Raw genomic sequence first — 14,340 nt, 5'->3', positions numbered from 1 at the left:
TCGCAGAGCCGATTATTGAGCAATAGAGGATACAAGTACAAATACATTACCGCGCCGTTGATGTTGATCACCCCCAAGAAAAATAAATCTGGAAAGGGATTACCTCATGCAATGATACTGAATGACAACGCGATTGATTACGAGCATTGGGATGATCCCAACGAACTGGTGAATTATCGACGATTGCTCGACGCTTCGCACTGAGCGGGCAACAACGCTCACAACAACGAGATGTCATCGAGGAACTTCGCGAAGCCAGTCTTATTATAAATTAAATCGCGTGTAGACGAAACATGTCAGTCAGAATGGTGTCAGTGAGAAAAAAAAAATTCTTTTGCTCTGTGTGTTACGCGTTGAATCATGAAAAAGAAATTCAGCGAAAAGATTCAGAGAAAAATTAGCTCCGAGAGACGTCGACTCGTCGAGGAATTGCATGCTCCGGCGAGAAGAAATTTTCCGCGAAGGCGCGTCATAGTTCGAGGATACGATTTGTGGCAGGCTGATATCGTCCATACTCAGGATTCAACAGAGGCCACCATTACATACCGTCATGGATGTGTTAAGCAAGTACGCGTGGGCCGTATTGCTAAGAACAAGGATGGAAGCGAGATGGCTGATGCTATCATTGAGATAATTCGAGCGAGTGGAAGAAAAATTTACAAACGGAAATTTACAAACGAATATGAAAGAAATTTTACAACATCGATGTGCAGAAAATCTTGAAAAAACACGACGTGTTAATCACTATTCTACGTTGAAAGTGTCAGTAATTGAGCGGTTCAATCGCACGCTCAAAAACGACATGTGGGAGACGCTTAACGGCAATTACAAGTGGATCGATGAGCTGCCGCATCTCGTGTCAGATTACAACGCACGCAAGCATCGGACTATCGGCATGCGACCTGCTGACGTAACTCCCGCGATCGCCGAAAGACTTTTGGACACGGTTTACAGCGCGATATTGCTGGTCAAAATTTAAAGTGGGCAATTCGATACGCGTGAGCAAGTACAAGACGATTTTTGAGAAGGGTTACACACCAAATTGGATCACCGAGGTGTTTACAATCGTTAAGATACAGCGTACCAATTCCGTAACCTACCTACTCGAGGATTATCGCGGAAAATCCATCGCTGGAGCGTTTTACGAGCATGAGTTGCATCGCGCTACTCATCCGGATATGTATTCTCTCGGAGAAAATACTGCGCCGGGAAGGAGATAAGGTGTACGTCAAATGGCTGGGATTCGACGGGTCGCACATTTCATGGATACACAAAAACAATGTCATTTGATAAAATTTTGATTCGTGTATTTTTATTTCTACATATAAAAAATATCAATATAAATATATAAATGTTTTTTTTTATTATCCTTTCCATCTTCGTTCTGGAATATACAGATATAAATGTACGATACATAAAATGAAAAATAATAGTAATATATAATAAATGGTACTACATAAAACATAATAATAATACTTATATAAATATAAAAAAACATGCATTACGTGTAAATTAAAATAATATCAGTAATATGCATAAATGATAAAAAAAAATATAGGATACATAAAATGTAAAATTGAAATACTAGTAGTATATAAATGTTAAAAACATACGATATGTATTATATGAAAGTATAACAATCGTAATACTAATAATAAATGCTATTACATAAAAATATGTTAATAATATTTGTATAAATGTGAAAAAAAAGTGTAAATTACAATAAATAATACATAATAGTAACATATATTACAAAGGTATCCGCCAATGCCCTCACGGTAATGTCTAGGTCGAGTTTGGTACGACGTATCGTTTGTCGTCATGGACTCAGATTTTCGATTTGAATATCGTGTATACCTAATGTAATTTAGACTGTATACCATTGATATGGTACACGATTGATGACGAGTTATTTCGATATCATTCAAACACGCGTGTAATCATCGAACGTTATCGTTCGCGCTACTACGTTATTCTTTATACCTTTCGCCTTTTTAGTGTCTTTCTTGCCGTCCACTCTCATTATGTACATCTTTACTCTCAATCCAACGAATTCGGCCATTATCGCACCATTATTTTCATCCTTCATCAGGCCAAGTACTTTTTTGTTCGCATACCATACACGTTGTCTGCTGGATAATCGCTCGTATCTAGCGATATCGTGTTTCATATTCTTGTAAACATCGTCGCATTCTATATGGTAAATGAGACTGTCCGTGTCGGTGTACATGATCTTGCATTTGTCGCGATACATCGGTGACATGTACTCGCGGTGAAATTCGTACAAGCAGACTTTCAATGCACATACCCACGTAAATCGGCTTGTCGAACTTTACCTCGAATTTACGCATTTCGACAGTGATCAAATTTTCCGCAAAGACACTGCGGCTGTGAAAATTCAGTTTCGCGATCATTGCCTTCGTGCCGTTCCATTTTATTATTAATTTTACATCAACGTGATTGCGCACATTCTCCATGGTCTTATCGAATACCGCGTTGTTCATTAATTTATACAAATTTTTTTCAAAATCGTTTTTTGCGCGCGTTCTAAATTATGTATTGAGTTTAATATAATCACGGAGCCATGGAGATTGAGTGAATTGTAGCACTCGATGGATCTTTGTTACGCGAAGACCGTGACGAGTACATTGCTGTAGGTTGCGATAGTGGATGACGTAACACTGTTTATCGTACAACGTCACTAGAAGTTTGTCTTCGCGCTTGCCGGGCGATTTATCGCGCGTTGGGCAGAAAGGTAGGTCAGTGTCGGTCGTGTAGATGCTGCGAATACTCGAGATCGACCTCGAAAATATAACCGGTGGATGAATCCGGAGCGATCACGTCAAAGTTCGCAGCGTCTTCGAACCATTGAAATTTGGCGTACGGCAAAGGTCGACACATTGCCCATCCGTACAAATTATTCACAAATTATTCATAGTACATCAAGTACGGTTTCGATGGATCGAACGCATGTATTTGTTATTAGCCTGTGCGTATCTGCTGAAACATTGACTGAGACCACCGCGTATACCGCGCTCGAACGTGATCATATCAATGTCGGTGAGCAACTCGAATCTTACATGTGTATGTTTCAGCATAGCGTCCCACGTGAAACCTGGCAATGTATAATAATGCGCGGGATCGAGACAGTAACTCGCGATGCAACTATTGCGAAAATTTTCGAAAATGTCGTTCGAAAATGTGTTTCGGCTAATAACAAGATATCAGTTTTCAAGTACAAATCACTGTACTCCCCGAGCGTTCGGATGGAGAATCGCTGCTACACGTTCACAGCGTGAGCGTAATCGTTCTCGGATACGGTATCGCCTGTCAACGAACTGAAAAATAATTCGCGCGTGTCCTGCAATTTTTCGACGCAGTCAATGTATTCGTACGGAAAAACACCTTTTCGTATGAGAAAATCGAAATCCTGAGCGCTGAGCTTGCAATTCGGAACGTACAATTTTTAATTTATCTTTGTCGAGATACGACCAATTTATCGAGGCTTGCGTTTAGAAATTTGAAAGAATCAATGAATTTTAATTTTACACCATTTTTTTTCTAAAAATTCTTTTCATTTTTATCTTTGGTGCTATCGATATATGTTTAGTGACTGAAATATATTTTTCCTTCGTTATCGGTAGTACATCTACATGTTATCGTACGCAGTAGCAATTTCCTTAATTATAAAATGGGCATCATAGCCCGATAAATACGATCAGAATATAGAACGAATTTTTATATAATTTAAGTTACAATTTGAATGCGCTGAATCACGGTATCTACCGGTGAGATGACAATGATCGCGGACTCGCGTATCATCGGGCGCGAACGGTTTCTCACAGATGTGACAACGCATCGCTCTACAGTATGCCTCCTATTGCTGTTTAGATAACGTTTCCATGGGCACGTTGGCGGATACGATATTTTTCACGCGATGTGCAAATCGTTGAATTGTTGCGCGAACCACGTTATACAACCTTCATCGCGACGGAAATAATACAACGATAATGTGTCGTACGCGCATCGTATGTAATAGCCTATGCGCTTCATGCCGCTGATACGCGTATGACGACGCATCTTCTTTGTCGGATTCTGTCTTACGTAGAACGCACTCCAGGTCGGCGTAGACAATGAATGAGACGCGCTCCTTATTGCAGTGATTTCCAAATTCCACTGGAATTGGTGGAACCACTTGTCGTCCTCGGCAGTCGGATGGCGCAATCGTTGATCTTCTAGCAGTCCACTTCGTGCAATTGCAATTTTTCGCACGAACCGAAGTAATGAAGGCATCTGTAAATAATAGAGAAATCACTATTTTTCACTATTTCTTTTTTACTGTTTTTTTATTGGCTTTTCTTATTATATTTACCGGTCGCAGAAAAACTTCTTGTTCTTTTTCCTAGTAATTTGCGAACTCACGAGACGCGATAGATTCTTGATACGCAAAATAGTCAAGGTTGTCGTTGTATGAATCTTGTACATACAGGAAATTGACGTGCTTCTTCTTCTTGTCATCGATGAGCCATAGAGGAAGGACTTGTTTATTCTCGATATTGTACTCGTTGATTGACACCATGTTCAATCGTTCGAATTTAGAAATGTCTTTGAACGTTATTGGAAATTCGATATTCGTGAGATTCAACACTCATGTAATACGGGACGATTCCCGCTCCATATACTTTTCAGCTGGGTACAGAGCGGCGACCACCGACTACGCGAAACGCGCATTGTCCGTCGTACGAACACTGATTATCGCTCGTTTCGTCGCTATTTCTCGTGGTACTTCGATGTGACATCCCGCGCGCAGGGGATTTAGTTTGTTCACATTGATAGTCAAATTCAATATACGTAACAATGTCTACCCGCTGTCGCGTTCCTGGAACTCTTCGAGCGATGCTAGGATAGGCTGGATGACATACTGTTCGTACCACTCGCGCAAATCGGTGTATCGGTATATCTCGCTGTTCTTTGTAACTATGCTCTTATTAGCACGTTTATTCTTCGTCGCGAATTTACCGTTGAATGCGGTGTTTACTTTTACACTACTGTATCTTTCTACAGCGTCTCACACTCGCTCTAGAACTACACTGCTAGCGTCTTCTAAAACCGCTGCGGTTCGATGTGATTAGAGTCTATCACCGCACCTGTCAATATACGATTCTCGAACGCGGCGTTGATTTCTCGCCAGACAAGAGATCGTTCGTTGCTACTCGCCACTCGCGTACTCACCACCAATATGCACGAAAGTCGCTCCAATTGCGACTTTGCACCTGCGAGTCGCGCGATCCTCGCCATCGCGGATCTGTGTCCAACGGCGAGGTGCGGACACTTGGCACGACAAAATTCTTCGAGCTGCTTGATGTACTCGCATCGTTGCAACCACGCGAAACACTCCACCAGAGTAGCGACCTGCTCCGTGCCCATAGCCCCATGGGTTAGAACCCGCCTAGTATACTTCCTATACATTTGAAAAATTTTTGCGGCATGAAATAAATACATATTGTTCTTCTATATAAAAAATTGATCGATTCAAACATAACTTCATCCACAAATTGTTGTATAGAATTTAATGATGTTTATAAACAATTATCATATGTGTACGAACTTTTTACGAATTATATTAGGTGTACAACTTTGTACAACTTCTGCCGTTTTTTTCCGAAATTCGGGGCTTTATTGTAAAAAACTGGTTATACATTTATGATTCAAAGTATTGTCCATTGCTGGCCACTACTTTCTCCCATCTTTCGGGTAGCATACGAATTCCGCGTCGAAAAAACTGGTCATCTTTTGAGGCTATCCACGAATCGATCCAATTTTTTACTTCTTCATAAGACCGGAAGTGCTGGTCAGCCAGGCCGTGTGCCATTGATCGAAACAAGTGATAGTCAGAGGGAGCAATGTCTGGAGAATACGGCGGGTGGGGTAGGACTTCCCATTTCAACGTTTCCAAGTATGTCTTGACCACTTTCGCAACATGGGGTCGAGCATTGTCATGCAAAATCACTTTATCGTGTCTCTCATTGTATTGCGGCCGTTTTTCTTTCAATGCTCGGTTCAATTGCGCATCAATTGCGTTCAATACCGATTGCCTGTGATTGTTTCAGTCGGTTTTAACAGTTCATAATAAGCGTAGAAACCACTCACGACACGTTCTTTCACTAATAGCGGCCTCACCATAAATATTTGAGAGCATTCGATGAGCCTCAGCCGCAGATTTCTTCATATTGAAGCAAAAAATTAAAACCTCCCGCAAAGGACGAGAATTTGGCTCGTAAACTGACATTTTCAATCGAGAATAACTTTATGATGCAGACACAAATCGACTAATGTTTCTATGGGGTTTCTTATGTTGACAGATGCTCAAATTTATTGTATGACGTCTATAATCTATTTATTTCGACCACCACTTACCGCTAAAGCCATCTATAGGAAAACGGCGAAAGCAAAGTTGTGCACCTAATAGATCAATTAATGTTTCACTTTCTTTTTATACTAGTTTTGTTCTGTTGTCAAAAAATTAATTTTAATAAAATATGGGATCAAGAAAATTATAATATTAATAAAGAAATAAATAATTTAAGATTGGCTAAATTGCATACTCAAAAAAAAAAAAATTAGAAATATTAATTATAACATCGCTATCACAAAACCGCTTATTAATAATTGTCATAATGATTTTGTTCTGATTAAAATTAATATAATTTCAACACTAGATGTTAGCACGAATAACTCTATTGTTACACGTCGGATAAATGTCAGTTCGAATTTAATTATAAATTAATTAACATAAACAAGAATTAGATGATTAACCTTTTGCATTGACATTCTTAAAAATGCTAAATTCGCGTTACAACACATTCGTGTTACTATTACTCAACGTTTTAATCTATCGAATAACGTTATAAATAAAGAAAAAATAACAATCGAATATATTAAACATAATGAAAATAACTTAATTAAATTAGAATTCACGGAATTCAATTAGAAAAGATGTTATTCTTAAAAATATACAATGTAATTTTCTTAATAATTCGAATAACATTTTTTGATAAAAAAAGATCTCAACGAATTAAATAAATTTGTTATTAACCATCCCGATGTATTAATTACTGGAGGATAAAGGCAATACTACTGTAATTTTAAATACCAAGGATTATAACAAAAAAAATGTACAAAATTTTATCCGATAAGAACACGATAAGTAGTTAGTTGTAGTAAGAAATAAATATTCTAAGAAATGAAACAACAATATTGTCAAAAGTTATGGGATTGAAAAACAATAAGATAGACACTTTAGTATAGATACACTAATCAAAAAAAATTATTAAAACTTATTAATTATGTTCGTGTAAGCATGGTAAGAAAGTAGTCCTATTTCAAATTTATTCCATTCTTCTATATTTTAATATTTCCATTTCAGTCACTAACCTTTTTCCAATATATCTCTTATTATCCTAAATTTTGGTGTTATTCCAATCAAAATCATGTTCAGATTGCAATTTATGATCAGAACTGGCAGACAAGTTTATCGCTCTTTTTATTAATGTCATTTTTATGTTCGTTAATTCTAGTCTTTAATTTATGGCTCATCTGTCTAATATAAGAGGCATTGCAATTTTTACAATTAATTTTGTAAACTATATTTTTCTTTGACTCATGAGAAAGAATGTTTTTTTGTCTTTAATAATTCTGTCAAGTTTGTTCAAATTGAAGAAAGACAATTATTAAACATTATGATTTTTGATAATGATCTTAAATTTGTCATAAATATAAGGCAAAAAAGGGACAGTAAATCATGAAGTTATTTTATTGTTAATCTGTCTGAAATACTTTTTATAGCCAAATCTAAAGGAATGTTGATAAACAATGATATTACAAGAAAAATCAACGAGGAATTATTATTTAAACAACACCCATTAAGTTTTTCAATCAATTTGAAACTATTGACAATAGTTATTTGATTTAGGAAAATTGTCTTTGATAATATTGTGCAAAAATGAGGCCAATGAATAAAGAGGACTATCAATAAACGAAATAATAATTCTCAAAGGGCATCCATTTTTGTGAACCTTGGGAAGTCTCGGAAGGATTCCATTACTGCAGTATAATTTTTTGTATATTTTCGAATTAATATACTCACAATTCTTCCTTTTGTCAATAAAATTCTCACAGATTCAGTGAGTTTCCTAATTGGATCCCTATTAATTACGTAATTGTACTAATATCTTCTAACATACAATATTACGCATTTTTTGTTTCTACTTATCTTGGTCAATTATTACGGTAACATTATCTTTGTCAACTCTCGTAAATAAGATTTTTGGATTTTCTCTGATGAAACTTTTAGTTATTTTGAGTAAAAAAGTTAGTCTTTTATTGATAAAATAGTTAGCTGATTTTGTGAAGAATATTTTCTGTATAGCAGAAAATATAGCAGAGATTGCTCAAGTCTAAAACGCAAGTATTGCTTAGACTTTTTACATTATTTTCAATGGACTTTATGAGTTCAAAATAATTTTTCTTCAGGTTAAATGACGAAAAATTATTACCAAGCTGTAAAAGGCATTTCAGTCGGAATGGTAATTTTTGATAAATTCATAAACCATTTATTTCTAGAAAATAGTGCGGATTGTTCATTTGAAATAGAAAAAGAAGACGGTTTAATGTCTACCTTAGAACTATTATAATTGTTAAACACCCCTGAAGGTAAATTATTAGAAAAAGAATTGTTATCATAGCAATTCTAAAAATACTGAATCTTAGAAATCATTTCGTTATTGTTTGTTAATCAGCCAAATCATTTTTTGACAGCTTCTTATGTTCAGCTCTATGCATTGAGTTTCGAAAATTGTTTTGTTTAGTAAAAAATGTCTCACAAAAGTTATAAGGGATCCAACCAGAAATCCTCCTAAATAAGACCGCAGTTTGTCTTTTTGAATTATGTAGTGTTTTAAACGCATCATTGAGTTCCACATTAAGAATTTTATGGAGTCTTCGCTTTATTGTATCTATTAAGCATATGTGTATGATAAAAATTTAAATTCAGATAATAAATCCTATATAAATGTTGCGGAATAATCATCTTTTGTATACAAAATTTTAGAAACTTAATGGGGACAGTGCTTTTAATGACTTTGATGTTTAATCCATTGTTTCATCAATAACACTGGTGTCATTCGAACGTTCCGAACGTTATATAAATAAATTTAAAAAAGTTGTTTACAAAACTTTTTAATTTTAACTTTTTAATTTTAATTTTTTCGAGGAGATATCTCAGTTTTTTGTCTCTTCATCCTCTTTTACAAAAGAGAGATGTTCTTATGAACATGAGCTTTTTTATTATCTTATTCAAAATATTATAAGAATAATTTTAATTTTATTATTAAGATATTTTTGGACTATTCTATTAATTTTAATTTTGAAACGATCAATTTATAATTAAGGTCTTTTTTAAATGTAAGACGCTTAAACAAACAGATAAAATTAACATTGACAATAAAACTTTGTGATTTACCCCTTTTTTGCCTCGTATGTACGACAAATTCAAGAACATCAAAAATCATAATGTTTAATTATTTTTTTTCAGTTTGAACAAACTTGACGGAACTACCAGGTGTATAAGCTTAAATCCGCTGTTTTTTAGTAAAAAAAACACATTTTTTTTTCCTAGGAAGCAAAAACAAATTTATTCAAAGTATTTGCCCTCGCTAACTATACATTTTTCCCATCTTTCGGGCAATTTGTGTATACCACGCCAAAAAAATTCCTCATCTTTCGGGGCAAACCACTCATCAAGCCATTTTCGTACGTCTTCGTAAGAATCGAAATGCCGCTCAGCGAGCGCGTGGCCATCGACGAAAATAGGTAATAGTCAGAAGGTCTGATGAGTAAGTGGGATGGGGTAGCACTTTCCAGTTGAGTGTCTCCAAGTAATTTTGGACCATTGTTGACGTGTGCGATGGTGCGTTGTCGTGGCGGAAAATCAGCTTGTCATGTCTTTTCCGATAATGCGGCCTTTTTTTACGCAGAGCACGGTGTTTTTGGATTTGACCAGTTGTTGGTGGTAGCCATGAGCATTAACAGTTTCATCAGGTTTTAACAGCTCGTAGTAGATGACATCTCCTGATCTCAACAAACGCATATCGTCTTTCGTTCGAAGCGATTTTGGTCTTGAGAGGAAGATGTTGATGATTAGGCGGGATCAATCCAAGATTTCTTGGATTCTGAAAATAGATCGACTTTTCATCGCCTGTTACAATCCGATGCAAGAACGACTTTCTTTTTTGTCTGGCAAGCAGAATTTGACATGTATTTTTGCGTCGCTCCATCTGCGATTTTTTTGCGATTGGGTATCGTCCTCGTCCAAAAGAGCCTGCAATTGACAGTCCTCAACTTTTCTGGGTCGATTTTCACGCTTCTTGTTACTCAGGTCAAAATTGTCGTCATTGAACCGGCGAAACTAATCTCTGTACGTTGTTTCCGATAAAGCATTGTCGCCATCGGCCTCCACAAGCATTCGATGCGATTCGGCAGCTGATTTCTTTAAATTGAAACAGAAAAGCAAAGCTTCCCGCATATGCTTTTTTTAAGCAAAAAAACTAGACATGATTACGAAAGAAAAAAATGTATGTTATTGTATGAAATTGCTGATGATGTGCACTGGTTAATGTTGACAGATGTCAAACACATAAAAAAATGTGTGTTGTATGCCCAGGGTAGCTTTGTACGCTCACTAATGCCACCTATGAGCAAACAGCGGATTAAAGCACAAAAAGACGTTCTTTCTCATGAATTAAAGAAAAATATAGTTTACAAGATTAATTGTAAAAATTGCAATGCCTCTTATGTTGGACAGACGAGCAGTAAAATACAGACTAGATAAAAAGTAATTCAATGTTCGATTAAATAAATTAAAATAGTCTGTTAAAGGGCTCAAAGCAAGATATTCTTCGCTATTGTTATAAATTACTAAACATTATATTTAACTCAAAAAACAGACATTTGGATCCTTCCATCCGGTCATTTTCAATGTTACAACTACATTAACGTTACAATGATATACAAAAAAATTTCAGAAAAAATCTAGCGCTTATAACATTAAAAATCTCAATCTTGAAACAACAACGTTTGTAATCCGAAAACCTTGATATGATGCAAGAAGTTAGCATCTTGTCTTACATCCATGGTGTCATTTTAGGAATGAATCCCATCTTATTACAAAGTATCAATTAGTAATAATAATTTGCCATCGTATATAGTTATTAGGATTTCTTCTCTAACACTTATAGATACAAATTGTCCACAAAAACAAGTATTGCTTAGACTTTTTACATTATTTTCAATGGACTTTATGAGTTCAAAACAATTTTTCTTCAGGTTAAATGAAGAAAAACTATTGAGAATTTACGCAATTAAAATGTCGCAAGATTTATATTAATACCCGTATTACTACCAACGAAAATGATCAAAATTATAGCGCATAATAGTATGTAAAGCAAACAGTATTAAGACCAGAACTCCAAAGATATAAAATGTTCTTCCATGCTTCTTGATTTATTTTAAACTAATACAGACAAGTAACGAAAAAATCGACAACTATGAGTGGTAAGAAAATTCAAAGGAGAGAGAAAAGATGACGGGAAATATTTAGGAAAGGGAAAGTGCTTGTACAATGGGAGAGTATATTGCTGGTAAAGATTCTATGTCTTTATAAATTAAGTTCATTCTTTTGTCTCTTTATAAAAATCATCTCAGAAATCAGTCTTTTGTTATAAGATGATTCTTTATCTAAAATTCTGACCATTCCAATCAAAATTATGATTAAATGAGGTTCTGTAATTAGATATGACACTTGATGAGCCTGATTTTTTTATTAATATCCGACAAGTGCTCTGTGATTCTTGTTTTTAATAAGATTGCTGTGGTTGCCTTTTTGTCGGGCCAGTGTAATGCGTCATCATGGCATAAGATTCTGTAGACAATATCATGCTGTGTTGCTGTCAAGAGTATTTTTTCCAGTGATGTATTTTTTCAGAATGTTCGGAATCATAAATGCTTTAAATTGACACTTCTGTATTGACATTTCTATGTTGAAAAAGATTCCGAGATGGTCCTTACAAAAGGTACAGTTAAGTATTTATAATAATCTCTAGCTTGATTTTTGGTAATCTTCCGATTGTAAGAATGGAACTTAATTCTCATCTGAATTGAGGAGAATATAAAAGAAAGAGGATATTCGTTTCTCAACAAAATTTGTATCATATAAGTAATATTCTTAAAATGGAATTTCGGATGGGATAAAAGGAAAATTTTGTCAAATAAATTAAAAATTACATCTCTTTTATGATAGACAGGATGTTGCGAATGGAAATTAAGATAGAAGATATCTTTCAGAAAATGTAGGTTTTTGTAGGTGTCAAATATAATTCTATATTCGTCAACAATAAAATTCACATCCAAAAAATTCAGGCTATTATCCTTGTCGACTTCAAGCGAGAATTGAAGACGTTCGAATTGAACGAGTTAAAAACTTCTAATATATTTAAACTGTTTGGAGGAGCGAGTAATACTAATCGTCTACATATCTAAAGTAAAAGAGTAAACGACACGATAATAATTGGAATGCTTTTTCTTCCAAATGTTCTAAAACTATATTTGCTATAATCGATGACAAAGGAGAGCCTTTAAGAGAATCAAAAACCTGTCTATAAAATTTCTTATTAAAGAAAAGGAAGGATTGTGCTCTGAGCCTTTTAACGAATTATTTTAATTTATTTAATTGAGCATTGAATTACTTTTTATTTATTCACGTGGGCGAAAGAATGCTTTCTCGCCAATTAATAATTTAATAATTTTTTTATATAATAATTAATATAAATAATTAATATAATAATTAATTTAATAATTTTTTAAAGTTCATTAGACAGAATTTTAGGAATTATATTTGCCATTTACTTAAAATCTTTATCAAATTAACTAAACGTAATATTTCTATTAGAATTAAGATAAGATTTCTTAAAGCTTGCAAAGGACTAACTTCACCGCATTTAAACAAGATCAGATATTATAACAATATTATACTTAGTCGGCACACTCAGAACAAACGTTACTAGTATTGTTAATATTCATGTGAGGGCAGTGTTACGTTTTAAACTTAAGGATGCTTTATTACTAGCTTAACCAGAACAGATTTAATATGTTCAAAAGTTATAATATTATTTTCAAATTCTTACCTTTTTATTTTATTAATATTTTCGTCAAAAAAAGAATAGTCTCCAACTTTGGAATAAAAAACTACGATTGATAAGAAATCGAATAGTTAAGCAGAAAGATTATTTATAACAAGAAACGTGAAATTCGGCCTAGAATGTCAGGTAGCACTAAGGAAAATTACTTCGGATGATAGCCATTTAAAACCTGTTATTATAAATAATACTGTTTCTTCCGGTCCTATCGATTCATATAATATAAATATATTTCCTGATAAATTTAAATCCGAATTTAAATTTGATATGATGCACAATAAGCGACTTATTGATCTTAGCAATTCTGAAGTATCACAATATATAATTGTGAAACAATATTGCAACTAGGTGAACGGTTCGAATTACCATTAACAAAACAGAATAAAAAAAATACTTGTCTGGAATTTATTAAACAAGTTGAATGCAATATTTCAGGAAAACAGCCTTTTGTTAGTAACAAAATTAGACATAATTCGATTTCGGCTATATAATAAATAGGGCTATATAATAAATAATTGCATAATATTTATGCAAAACATCCCAGCTCACGTACCAGAAGAAAAAAATATATCAATAGTTGTTTAAAATCTACTAACAAATTTATTAAAAATAATCAGAATATTTTTATTACCAGAACAAAGCTAACACTAGTTTACACACAGTTACTACATAAAAACGAATATTTTAATAAAATGGAGCAAATGTTAGCTGACACGTACGAAGTGATTTCTGAAGAAATTTTCAATAAACTAACCAATGACTTTTATAACCTTATTAGTAGATGGTAGAAGAATAATTATATCGATAAAGTTACTTATAAAAGGTTGTGCACCATGATGGAATAGTATCGAGAGCAAATGGGCTTCCTAAAATTCACAAACCTAACGCTTCTTTTAAAATCATTGTCTCTTCGATTAAGCCTACTATATTCACTATCTCTTTTCTTATATTATTGAAAACAGCAATGAATCACGCAACCAAGTAGAAAATAGCTTCCAATTAGTTGATTATTAGTTAATTATTAGTTGATAAGTAAATGAGATTTATTTTGAAGTGACTATCAATTGGCTTCTTTAGATGTTGTTTCGCT

General features: G+C 34.2%; 1 pseudogene; it reads right to left on the bottom strand.

The window, feature by feature from the left end:
* Window positions 1–2,942: 2,942 nt before the first annotated feature.
* Window positions 2,943–5,427, bottom strand: LOC108694206 (annotated as a pseudogene).
* Window positions 5,428–14,340: the final 8,913 nt, after the last annotated feature.

Source organism: Atta colombica, unplaced genomic scaffold (genome assembly GCF_001594045.1).
Source record: "Atta colombica isolate Treedump-2 unplaced genomic scaffold, Acol1.0 scaffold119, whole genome shotgun sequence".
NCBI lineage: Eukaryota > Metazoa > Arthropoda > Insecta > Hymenoptera > Formicidae > Atta > Atta colombica.
The sequence above is the reverse complement of the archived record's forward strand: the minus strand, read 5'-3'. Positions and strand labels throughout refer to the sequence as shown.